Source organism: Magnolia sinica, chromosome 11 (genome assembly GCF_029962835.1).
Source record: "Magnolia sinica isolate HGM2019 chromosome 11, MsV1, whole genome shotgun sequence".
Lineage (NCBI taxonomy): Eukaryota > Viridiplantae > Streptophyta > Magnoliopsida > Magnoliales > Magnoliaceae > Magnolia > Magnolia sinica.
In genome coordinates, this window is record NC_080583.1 from 65958900 (window position 1) to 65971760 (window position 12861).

General features: G+C 38.2%; 1 protein-coding gene across 2 annotated transcripts in view; it reads left to right on the top strand.

The window, feature by feature from the left end:
• The window catches only part of LOC131219261 (uncharacterized), a 36367-nt gene that overhangs the window by 21387 nt on the left and 2119 nt on the right, over positions 1-12861 (top strand). The window contains exon 2 of one of the 2 annotated variants that reach the window (XM_058214315.1): positions 12671-12835. The exons of the other annotated variant lie outside the window; for it this stretch is intronic. The gene's annotated coding sequence lies outside the window, so the exon portion shown is untranslated. The remainder of the gene's footprint in view (positions 1-12670; positions 12836-12861) is intronic. 2 annotated transcript variants of the gene reach the window in all.

Here is a 12861-nt window from a genome sequence, read left to right on the forward strand (position 1 = left end):
TCCTTTTTTTTATTATTTATTTATTTATTTTTTTTATAAATAGATGGTTAGCATTAGAAGCAATGGATGCTTAGCATTACATTTGGTTTCCTTCACTAGACATCTATTGTGATCGAGGTCCTTCACAAGATCATTTGCTCTTGGGTGTTCGGGAGCAAGGAGCATTCTAGGGCGGTGGATTGTATAATTAAAGAGATTAGGCTGCTGTCAGGGGTTTAAACATTTTGTCAACCTCTTCAACCGGTTTGCCTAACCCCTTGCTTATGGATCTTGCTTGTTCTAGGGCTCAACGCTCTCCCTTCCCCCCTCTTTAAAATTTTAATGGAATTTTGTTGTCTTTCAAGAAAAAAAAAATGTACTCTCTTATGATCATTTATGGAATAAAAAGTTATTTTCTTGGGTTATATGCATTGCTTCTATTTTGGCATGCGTTACCTACAATAGAAGAAGAGGAGAATATTGTGATTACTAGGATACCGGCTAGCAGGCTATTGGATATTAATCCACAGTCATTTAATATATATATATATATATATATATATATATGTTGCATCTAGAAGAATTGTAGTTTAATCTTCAAGGAAAAAAAAAAAGGGTACATGTTTGATCTTCAAGAGAAAAGGTATATACTTTAATCAAAATTCTTCCTTGTGGACTAGGTTACGTCACCGAGATAGGCCTTTGGTGAAAAGTAAACATAGGAAGAGAGGTTTTCTATGTACCATTATTCCTTACCAATTTCTTATCATATTCCAAGTCTATTAGATTTTGAGGTGTTACCAATGTTTTAAATATTGCTATCGCATAATGTATCGCACCCTTGGGATACGGATATATATCAGTTATTGCAAGGGATATATCGGTTGTATCACGTAACGTATTGATGTTGTTGGGAAACATGGGAACATTGGGAAATTGGTCGAATTTTTAAAGGAAACTTCAAGGATTGTTGAATAAAACATCAATACACACTTAGAAATCAAAACATTACAAAAATAATAAAAATAAAAATGTGCACATAATAGGAGTTTCCTCTGTATGGGATCCTAATACATGCACTGTCCAACTGAACTGATGCAAGTATATTTAAAGTCTGTTTATATAATTTATAAACATAAGAAGACATGTATGGAAACACAAGCAATACATTCAAAAGCAAAAGAAGAATGACTAGATCAGGTTACATGTTTGATTTTGTGTTTAGATACAAAGATTGCAACTGATTTGTGAGAAATTGAGAAATTTCGATTGTTCCCAATTTTTCGCAACTTGCCACATCTGCCACAAATCTTGAAATTGAAGCTCCAAATCCATGATTTTTAATGGAAAACATGAAGAATTACAGATTTGTAACCATTTGACATTGATTTAATGTGATTTACAACAAAAAAATGGATCGAAAATCGAAAATGCTCACCGGATCAAATAGGTGGGATACAAGATATATCGTGGGATATGTCAGCCAATGTCGTCGTTATTTAAAACACTGGGTGTTACTTTAGTTGCATGAAGCATGAAAGTGAAACTGCAAAAGGTTTGGGTGCGGCAGTGGAGAAGCGTTTGTTTCAAAATGTTCATCACCATCATTAGAGCCTTATCCCAACTAATTGGGGTCAGCTACACAAATCCTGTTACACCATTCCACTCTATAACAGTCCATAGGCCCTAAAGTTTTTTCATACTACCTCCACCCACGTCCTTTTGTGTCTTCCCCTTGCTCTTTTAGAGCCTTCAACTTGAACCTAGTCTTATATCAGTTATAAACAGCTAGGAAGTGGGAGTGGTGATGCAGGACCAATGCATGGGACTAAATATTGAGTTGAAATCATTCAGCAAATTAAATTAATTAATCAAAATCAGAAACATGCCAAAATCATTAAACATCTCAAGATTCCAACAAGAAACTACGAATAGTCTAGGACAAAATTAACAAACAACGCCCTGCATGATCATTAAATACTTGAAACTAGAATCTAATGGATGTAAGAACATCCAAATAGCACAGGAACAAGTATAATTTAAAAAGGAAGACCTAATACTACCTAGGGCTTGCTCAATTAGGATGTAGGTAAACCTAGGGTTTAGGGAATTTGGGGAAAGGGCGAAATTTGGGTTTAATTGGCTTAATTGGCTAAGGGGTTTTATGGATGTAGGTATTAATTGAAGGGAAGTAGGGTTTTGGGTAGTAGGGTGTTAGGGATTTTAGCTTAATTAGGGAATTTAGGAATTTAGGGTTTGGGGGATTTGGGGATAATAGGAAATTAGGGAGTCTAGGGTTAGGATGAGGGAATAAGGGGTTTTTGATGGGATAGCAAAAGAGAATCAAAGGAGAAGGAGAGAGGCCGTACGGACCAGCCTTGGGCTTCACACGTGTGACATGTGTGGGGTTTGGAGGCTAGGGTTTGGGTTCTCGAAGATGGGGTTTTGGTGGAAGAGGTTAACGGAAGAATAGGGAAGGATTCTAGATGGTTTTTGAGGTTTGGAATGGAAAAAGATGAAAAAAAAAAACTCAGGAATACCTTAGACGGAGAATAAGCTACCAATGATAGTTGGAAGCTTCGCGCTTCCTTGATTGAAGAAGGGCTTTGCACCGATCTTTGTTCCAAATCGCTTGGAATTGATCTTCACATCGCATGGAGGGAGAAAACTTTGGAATTTTGAAGAAAATATGGACCATGGAGAGGTCACACGCCCCCCTAAGGGTGCTTGAAAACATGTGGTTAGACACCTGGGCTTCCTTAAGCATGTGGAAGCATGTCTTTTTTTAAGGTCGCTTTTGAAGGATGGGCTGATTTCATCCTCAGGAGAAGCTCCAGCATAAGATTAAGAAGTGTACTGGAAGTGTTTTTGAAAATCTTTTTTCTTTTTTGAAGAGTGCTTATATTTTAATATAGAAAAAGGAAGAGAAACAAAACAAACTGAAGCTAAGAAGCCACAGCAAGGAAGGAAATCAAACAGGCAGACAAAAGAAAACCTAAAAGAAGCTATACAACTTGAGGACTGGCAGACGGAAAGTCTGCCCCAAACAAACACCAAAATGGCAAGGAGTTAAAGTCGGCCATGATCCAGAACAGAGGCAATCATGGGATTATCCGAGGGCAAGATGGCACCGGACCAAGCTTTCACTTGACTAATGATACGATATACACGATATACAACATGAGAAGGAGGGATGGAGTTGTTGAAGCAGTGGCCATTGCGTTTAACCAAATGTTCTACAAGCAAGCCATCAGCAGAAGTCTCCAAATAGTTCTGATGTCTTTCGCGAAGCTCACCCCATGCCAAACATGCATCAGATGAGGGATGTTCCCAGGCATGACCTGGCAGTGATTGAATTTCCACTGAATGGAACGCCAAATATCGGTAGAAAAAGGACAATGCAATAAGAGGTGCTAGAATCTTAAGGAAAGCCAAAGTGGTATCCAAATCGCGCTTAGTGGGGGGGAAAGGGTTCTCCCTTGATAGAGAGAAGAAGGATGGGCTCATATTGGGATATGCTAGTAGTCTTAGGACTGAAGAGCTATCATGGCACTAGCTATCTAGAGCAACTTGGCTTAAAGAGGGAGATAGAAACACACTGTTTTTCACCAGTATGCCAAATGTGAGGAGAGGATTAATTCCATTTCCTTGCTATGGGTAGATGACAGCTTCAATGAAGAGGAATGTGATTGAACAATCTATAGCAGAGTTTTGTCATCCCCTCCCTCTATTTGAAAGAGAATCTTTTAGGCGGCCATCATTGAAAAGCATAGCTTTTGATGCCATAGCTGTGGAGAAAGTGGTGTGGTGTCAGGGAGATTAATTGATGAAGATAGAAGGATGGATGGTGACAAGGCATTGGGGCCCAATAGGTTTACTATGTCTTCTATCAGAAATATCGGGAAGTTATTGAAGTTGATCTCAGGGAGGTTTTGAGCTAATTCTATAATATAGTCTCCTTTCCGTTATCTTGATGGAGCCTTTTTTGTTTTGTTTTGTTTTGTTTTTCCTTCCTGATCTGGGCTTTTTAAGATATTCTTTCTTGCTGATTAAAAAAAATCCCATAACTAATGGAGGTTATTTTAGGCAGAATCCCTAGATGCCCCTAAAAAATGGCAGAATGGCCTGAAAATTTTGAGAATGTCAACCAAGCATTCTGGATTGAATCTGGCCAAAACGTGCCCATGTTGTTGTTTGGCTGAAATGGCAAAACAAAGTTTGCTCAAACGAATCTGGGGCCACGTTAGTTCTCGTCTTGCAATCAAAATGAAACAAAAATTATCCTGAATTGGGGATTGTATGCAGTTTACATGTGGTAACATCCCTTGGAATTTGAAGTATGTTAAGCACGACGAAGAGAAAGTCACTTAGATTCGATATTGTGATACATGAATCTTCTTGATTGAATGCAATTCCAAAATTTTCTATTAGCCATTGATTTTAATCCGCAATTGGTGGCGAAATCGAAGTTGGGGATTGAGATGCCTGGTCTTCTCTTAGATCCATTGTCTCAAATTTAATTTTGCTTGATAGTCTGGTAAAATATGTTAAAATTTTCTTGTACTTGCTCTTGTTAACAAGTACTAACTTCATTGGGAAGAAAATATGCATATGATGAATGTCAAGGAAGAGACTCCTTTATATACGAGGAACCACTGGTCACAATCGAAAAATTCACTTACCTCCCTAAGCATATGGAGAATTCAATCTCCAACATGACTAATGTCCATGCAATGATGCCAGTGCTATCTCCCTCCATGATTAGACATGCTGTAAATTCTATAGAACAATTTTTATCCTTCAAGAAGGGCCCTAACTTCCACTACATTTGATCCTTTCTCTCAACACATGGATGATTTCATGGTCATTTCAAACCACACTATTAATATTGTTTGGGATCTAGTTCTCCAAAGAGCTCCCGTCAAAATTTTGGTTTGATAACTCCAAGCCTCCATCAGGGAGGTTCTTCCATTTCAGATTGATGTTTTTCTCTTGATGATGTTTCCTTCCTATTTCCTTTTATCAGAGTGGCAGGAGATCCAAGGAATTTTTTCATAAAAAAGGCCAGCCAGATATCTAAATTTTTTCGATCACTTTGTCAAGAAGCAACATATCACTTGTAAGGTTAAGAGTTATTTCTTCCAAGAAATACCTCCATAGAATAATGTACCGAAGCATCCAAAGGATCCTTCCCCCCTGCAAAAGGCCCAGTACACTCCTAGCATAATGTTTCCGCTGCCCACCGCTCAAATACATACGTTTTTTCAGGTCTAGCCAATTTACCTCGAGCTTTTGAATACACGAACACGCGTGTGCACACTCACACACAATCTAGGGCACTTCTTCATGTTTAAGGCTGTGTTATATATGGAACTCCACATATGGGATTGTCTACGTCTACGCCTCTCCACATTATGACACACCCAAGCCCATTGCTGACCGAGTCAGGCTGCTTTTTTTTTTTTTTTATTCTAAGCATTCTCTGAAAGTGAAGTTCTGCTATCAAATATTCTCCATTTCTTTCCTACCACGCTCCCCACATGATGGCAAAAGGGAGCAGCCTCTAAAGGATACTCTTTTAACAGAAAAAGACCTTCCATTCCACCCATATAATGAGATCCATCACCGACCTCGGCAATGCAGGAAAATGTGATCCACAAATTGTGCATTTCTCTAGCAAATCAAGCAAATGATGGGAGGGAAAACTTCCTTTCCTGCAAGTTTCAAAGGTTAGAAGTTTGTTTGCCATCGTCATCCAAGCAAAAGCTTCTACTATAGGAAGAAGAGTTGCCCCTAACTCCACCCATAGTCCATAGAGGGGCATCTCTCCTCCCCCAACACAGCAACGGAAAAGGACTTTGAAGAGAAAGAACCAATGGAAGTCTGCATCCAGAGCCTCTGATAGCTCATGCACCTTTTTTTGAAAAGATAGCTCATGCATGTCCATCCAAGCTTTACTTAAAGATGCTCAACAGCTCGCTAAAACAAACAATTTCATATTCCTTGAGGTTTCAATGAACCGTGATAATTCACACTATCAGTTTCCCTATGCATTCAAAAATGGGACGGACAGGTTAACCTGAGTCTCCACATCAAGGCAGTCCGTATAGCCCTGTAGTACCAAGCCTTTGCTGATCCATGGGGTTGTTCGATCTCAATTCTCAAAATAATTCATTACTGTCTCGATAGGAATCTTTTCCTTCTTTATGATTGGCCGAATATTTAGAGCCTGGTGGTTTTCTTGCCAACAACGCTGAAGTCCTGGACAGTCTTGGTACTATGAGGTGGAGCTATAAGACTACGGGACCCTTGGGGGTTTGGTGTCTAAACTGATTGGTCAGACGACTACTGAATTTATTAGATTAGTATTAGCTGCCTATCTCGCTTTCAACCTTGAAATAGAATAAAGAGATAGATATTGCTCCATAAGGAGATTTGCCCCCACCCAAAGATCTTCACAGAATCTAACCCTCTCCCCAATACCGATCAAAGAAAGGAGACCTTTTCTCATGCTATCTCCAACATTGTCTGCTACATTGATGCTTTTATCTTCAACCTAGTGCAGAATTTGCTTATTTCTTTGCACACTTCATACACTTCTGACGATATGATAACATTGGACCACAAAGCATTTGGCTCTTCCCTAAACCTCCACCACCACTTACTGAGCAAATGCCCAATTTCTTTTCTTCACTTCCCAACCCCAATCCTGAATCCCTGATCCCTCCTTCTCTTTTGACTTTTGAATACATTGCCACTTCACAAGTGGAAATTAGTCTTACCCCCCTTCCATCCCAAAGGAAATTTCTCTGTATCTGTGCCACTTTCCTACCCGTAGAGCTTGCTTTTCCTTATAAAAACCCGGTAACCATTCACTTAAGAATGCTTTATTTTTTAATGTAACATTTCCAATACCCATTCCATTGCCCTATTTATATTTGCAAGCCTCTTCATTCAGAATCAGATATATGGGATTTTGCTATCCTCACCCCTCCCAATGAGAGTCCATTCGTAGAGCCTGGTGCAGGAAGAAGCCATGTAATATTTGAGAAGACCACAGAATGTTGCCTTAATTGAAGTGAGTCTCCAACTGAGTTACATTGCCCTTCCTGAGATGCTAATCTCTTATCTATCCTCTCAACAGTCCATTCCAAAATGTAGGTGGAAGCATAACAATTCCTCTCAATATTTGATGAGGAAATCCATCATACAGCCCAATATGTTGCCTAAATGTACATAGCTCACCTTCAATCTGTAAACTGCTCAAAGAACCATCAAGTAAATTTTAGGCTCATAGGTTGTAAAATCGATGTGCCACAAGGGGAAAACTATTATGTTGTAGGAGCTTTGCACAATGTGCTGTGTTATATTCTATACCTGGATACTGATTTATATTCGTCTATTTGTTTTGACATCTTTCATATGGTTACTGGTAGTGATACACAGTATATGTTCTACCTGAACCTCGTTATAATATTTTCATTATATTTGAATTCGTAATATTTTCAATAAAATTTGATAAAAGCAACGTGGCAAAGTAGTTTTACTATAAATCTCTAGAATGAATATATATATATATATATATATATATATATATATATATATATATATATATATATATATATATATATATAAACAAAAATGGTTTTGTTAAATTTAGAGTGCTAGAAAGATTAGAAAACAATAGTTCTTGGAATGAGAAAAAAAAAGGTAATAGCATAGGTGAAATATTACAAGTAAAAATCATCAAAATATGAATAGCATGTTACAAATAAGATCTCTTTGTTTCAGGAACCCTTATTGGGTGCCACTCCTGCTTTGAATCATGCTTCGGATTTGTGCTCCTGCTCCCACTTTCTAACTATTCATACTAGCTAACATTTTGAGATAGATGATTCCCAGCTCCTGTACCCAAATTTTCTGCCACTTAACACTTCGTAAAACCACATAATCCATGTCCGAGACCTGGATTTTTGGAAATGCGGAATTGTATCTGATCACTGTCTCTTTGTCTGAATATATGTTCATTTTTGGGTATCATAAGTTCTAGTATATATCTTGTTGTCCATGAAAAATCACATAATCCATGTCTGAGTCCTGGATTTTTGGAAATGCAGAATTGTATCTGTTCACTCTTTGTCCAAATAAATATTCAATTTTGGATGTCGTAGGTTACTTTACTATATATATTGTTTTCCATGTCACTGTACTAATTATAAATTGCAACAGTACATGTATTTTATAAGAACTAGAAAGTGACAAACAAAAATCATCTTTATCTGGCCAGTAACCATACAAGTGGGCCTGCCTGCCAGTGAGTTCATTAGATGCTCCACCCATCATGAATAGACCATGCATCAGTAATCTTCCTGAGCGGAAATCTAACCCATACCACTTCTTTTTACTTATTGAATGTGGACCATTGGCTGAACTTCCACCTGTAGGCATCTGATGGAGGATAGTTTGGGGCATGGTTCAGCTCATAATAGGGCCACCAGATAAATGGTCACAAGATGGACCAGGCCTATACAGTTGTTGGGCCAAACCAAAAATGCCGTTTGGTTTGGTTGGGCATCATGCGTAATAATCCAAATTCATGTAGGCATGTATACACACTTGTGCACACACAACCATACATCACATAGAATTTAATGGACACGTAGACACATCGGAAATCAGAGAGCCGTATTCTCATCCGTTCACATGATAGGCACACTCGAATTTTGAGGATGAAATTCCTTTCGAGGGTGGAATGTAATAATAACCTTAGATTCTTGTATGCATTCATATACTTATGCATAATGTAATAACCAAAATCCATGTAGGCATGTATTCACGCTTGTGCACACACAACCATACATCACGCATAACATAATAGACACTTATACACATTGGAATTCAAAGAGTATTTTCATTCGTTCATATGATAGGCACGCTCGAATTTCGAGGACGAAATTCCTTTCAAGAGGGTTAGAATCTAATAACCCTAATTCTTGTACACATTCATATGCATGCAAGATGTAATAACTCAAATCCATGTAGGCATGTATACATGTCTGTGCACACAACCATACATAATGTAGAATATAGTGGGCACTTAGATCGGAAATTAGAGAGGATTATCCTCATTCGTTCACAAGATAGGCACCCTTGAATTTCGAGGACAAAATTCCTTCCTAACGGGGTAGAATTTAATAACCTGAGATTCTTGTACACATTCATATACGCGTGCACAACACTTATTGCACGCATACATGTATGAGTAACCATCCATCTGTCCATCTACTCATCCAACCTCTATTCACTCATATATCTACATTCATCTATCCGTGCATGTATATATCTAAACCATTCACTCATCTAACCAGCCATTTAACTATCCATCAATCCATCCAACCATTCATCTAACCATCTATCCATAGTAACATAAGTAAATGGACATTTACTTAAAAAGTATTTTATGTAAATTAGTATCACATCACACAAACTTCACATGGGCACTGAAGAGTGGTTTCTAAAAGGGGCAACATGTGAGGGTATGCATGAGAGTCCTAGTGAGTTTGGGAAAGGGGTGCATGGAATTCTAGGAGGAGAGGGGTGCATTAGTGGAGGAAAAGCTCCACGTGTATGTGCACACATGTGAATTGGCTAGGAGTAGGACAATGGAGAATATTATAAATAGGTGGGCATGAGAAGCTAAGAGTGAGTGAGAGTGAGAGATTTTGGGTTTTTGAGTTATTTCTCGAGGTGAGTGGTCTCTCACAAGAGTTTTTCTTTTCTTTTCTTGAAAATTTTCTTTTTTGTTTCTTTTATTGCAAGAAAATCATGAATTTACAACCTTTTTCATGCAACCATTTTCTTTTGAGTAGAGTATTTCTTTTGATATATCTTAAAGTTATTCTCCCGTTTTCTCTAAGGGGGCGTTTGGATCGTAAGTTACTTTCGATAAGCTACTTATGCCATAATAGCTTATCTTGGTTTCTACTTATTCAGCCAATGAGTATGTTTGGCAAACAATATATTTATCAACCAAAAAGTAAAAAAGCATGTTTGGTTTCCAACATCATATAAGTAATTATTTCTCGAGTCTGTTTGGTCCCCCTCACATCAACCATCTATCATGTGGAGCCAACCTTTGATGTGGACCATTCATTGTGTGGGCCCCACATTTGATGTGGGTTGTTGATCATTCGGGGCCCAACTTGGATGTAGGCCATTCATCATTATGGCCTGACCTTTAATATGCATCATTCATTATGTAGGGCCCACCTTTGATGTTGGTCGTTCATCAAGTGGGGCGCACCATTAATGTTATTGTCCATCATGTAGGGCCTACCTTCAATATCCATCGCCCATCATGTGGAGCCCACCTTTGATGTGGACCATCCATCATGTGGGCCTCACCTCTGATGGTGAGCCATCCATCATGTGGGCCCCACCTCTGATGTGAGCCATCCATCATGCAAGGACCACCTTGGACATGGACCACTCATCATTAGGGCCGACCTTTGATGTGGACCGTCCATCATGTTGGGCCTACCTTGGTGTGGATCGTCCATCTTGTGGAGCCAACTATTATTAATTGCCTATCATGTGGAACCCACCTTTGATGTGGATTGTCCATCATGTGGGTCCCACCTTCAATGTGAGTTGCCCATCCTGCAGGGCTCGCCTTGGATGTGGGTCAGTCATCATTCATTAATAGGGGCCGACCTTTGATGTGGACCATCCATCATTTGGGACCACCTCATTATGGGCCATTGTGGGGCCCAACTTCAATGTCCACTGCCCATCATGTGGAGCCCACCTTTGATGTGGACTGTCCATCATGTAGGCCCCACCTTTAGTCATCCATCATGCCAGCCCGCTTTGGATGTGGGCTTTTTATCATTATGGGTTGACCTTTGATGTGGACCATCCATTTGTGGGCTTACATTAATATGGGGTTATCCATCATGTGGGGCCCACCTTTTATGTGGACCTTCCACCATGTGTGCCCCACCTTCAATGTGGATAGTCCACAATGGGGCCTCCTATGATATGGACTGTGAGAGAGAGCTTCCTTTGACATGGACCGTGAGGGAGAGAGAAGTAGAAAAATCATAAGTTAAAAAGCTTAAATGATTTTTATTGTTATTTTAAAAAAAAAAAACTTATTAAGATAAGTAACTTTTAGCAGATAAGTTACTTTTATAATGATGCTTACCAAACTAAATAAAGTGAAAAAAAAATAAATTAATTAATTACACACGTTCAAAAGTAAATTATTTTGTGGGTATCCAAATGTGCCCAAATTTGCATTATAGGATTTCCCAAGGTTTGTTTCTTGCACCATTATCTTTACTTTCTTGAAATTTGCATCTTTCATGGCCCTTTTCTTTACTTTCTTCGAAACCAAAGATCTACTTCCTATTTTTCTTGAAACATTCCTCTTTTTTTTTTTTTTCTAGTTCTTGAAAATTAAGATGTACTTTCTTATTCTTTCTTTATTTTCTTAAAAATCAAGATTTTTTTTTTCTTGTAATTTTCTTTAAAATCAAGATTTAATTATTTGCATTGCATATTCACGTTCTTCATGGAATCTTTTGGTGGTGATAGAAAAAGTTTGTGATACTTGAAATTATGCAAGAAGGGTTTATGGATCTCTCAAGCATGTATGATATTTTGGAAATAATTATTTTTTGAAAGGAAATTCATGTATCATGTATATTGTTGTTGCATTGGATGTGGAACACCAAAAAATAGGTAGGGCGATTAAGTCCCCTAGGTTGAAAGTCCCTAAAGGAATAGGTGGGGCGGTTGAATCCCCTCGGTTGAAAATCCTTAAAAGTGTAAATAGGTGGGGTGATCAAAACCCTTAGGTTGAAAGTCCCATAAGCCTAATTGGTATCCTTTTGGATCCTCCATTGTTTAGGCTGGGTAGGTGAGCATGGTTGATTTGCAATAGGTTCTCAATGATGGGTGCCTGATGAAATAGTGATTTGACCATCCTATGTTATACAATTGGGTTATCCATTGTCCAGGCTAGGAAGGTGAGCATGGATGATTTGCAACAAGTTCCGGTTTATAGATGTTGGATGGGGTTTAGGGGAGTATTGGCCGACTACTGTGAAATGGCCCTAATGTTCAAAGGATGAACTATATTGATTATTGTGGAATACTTCATGCATATCTTTTCATTCATGTTTTACCTCATATAAATTTATATTTGAAATTTTATTTATTTTAGCCATTGATTTTTTAGCAAAGATGTACAATGTTTTGCCAAATATGTTTCATTCACATTGAAATCTTCGGTTATTCAGTTTTCAGATTTCAAGCATTGCATTGGAATCTATGATGTTTTGATAAATATGTTTTATTCAAATCGAATGTGTTTTCAAAACTTGTGCGAGATATACTCATTGAGCTGTTGAACTCATTCTACTGTGGAGATACTGAATTTCAAGAATAAGAGTCCAGTCAGGGAGCGAGTGAAGCGAAGTTCTAGGCATTTATCTTTTGTTTAGCTAGTTTTAGTTTTCTTTTCAAGTTTCGAAATTATTGTAAGAAGACTTATAGGGGAAGAGTGATTAAGACTTTAGATTATGATAATGATGATTTGGATATTTTACTTTAATTAATGGTATTATGTAATGGTTTGTGGAATCATGGTTTGGGAATTTTAATCTATTTGTGTCCTCAGGTGCAGGATTGGGGTTAAGCATACCTGAGTGCTGGATATGGAGCATGACATCATGTCATGTCTTAATACCTCCACTTATACTGTTGCGTAGCTGTATTTAATCAATATTCAAAATCTCATTGGCTCAGCTTATGTAGTTGGGGAGTTTAGTCAGCCAGCAAACTTGCAAAGGCAAGAAGCCTGTTTCAAAGATGCAC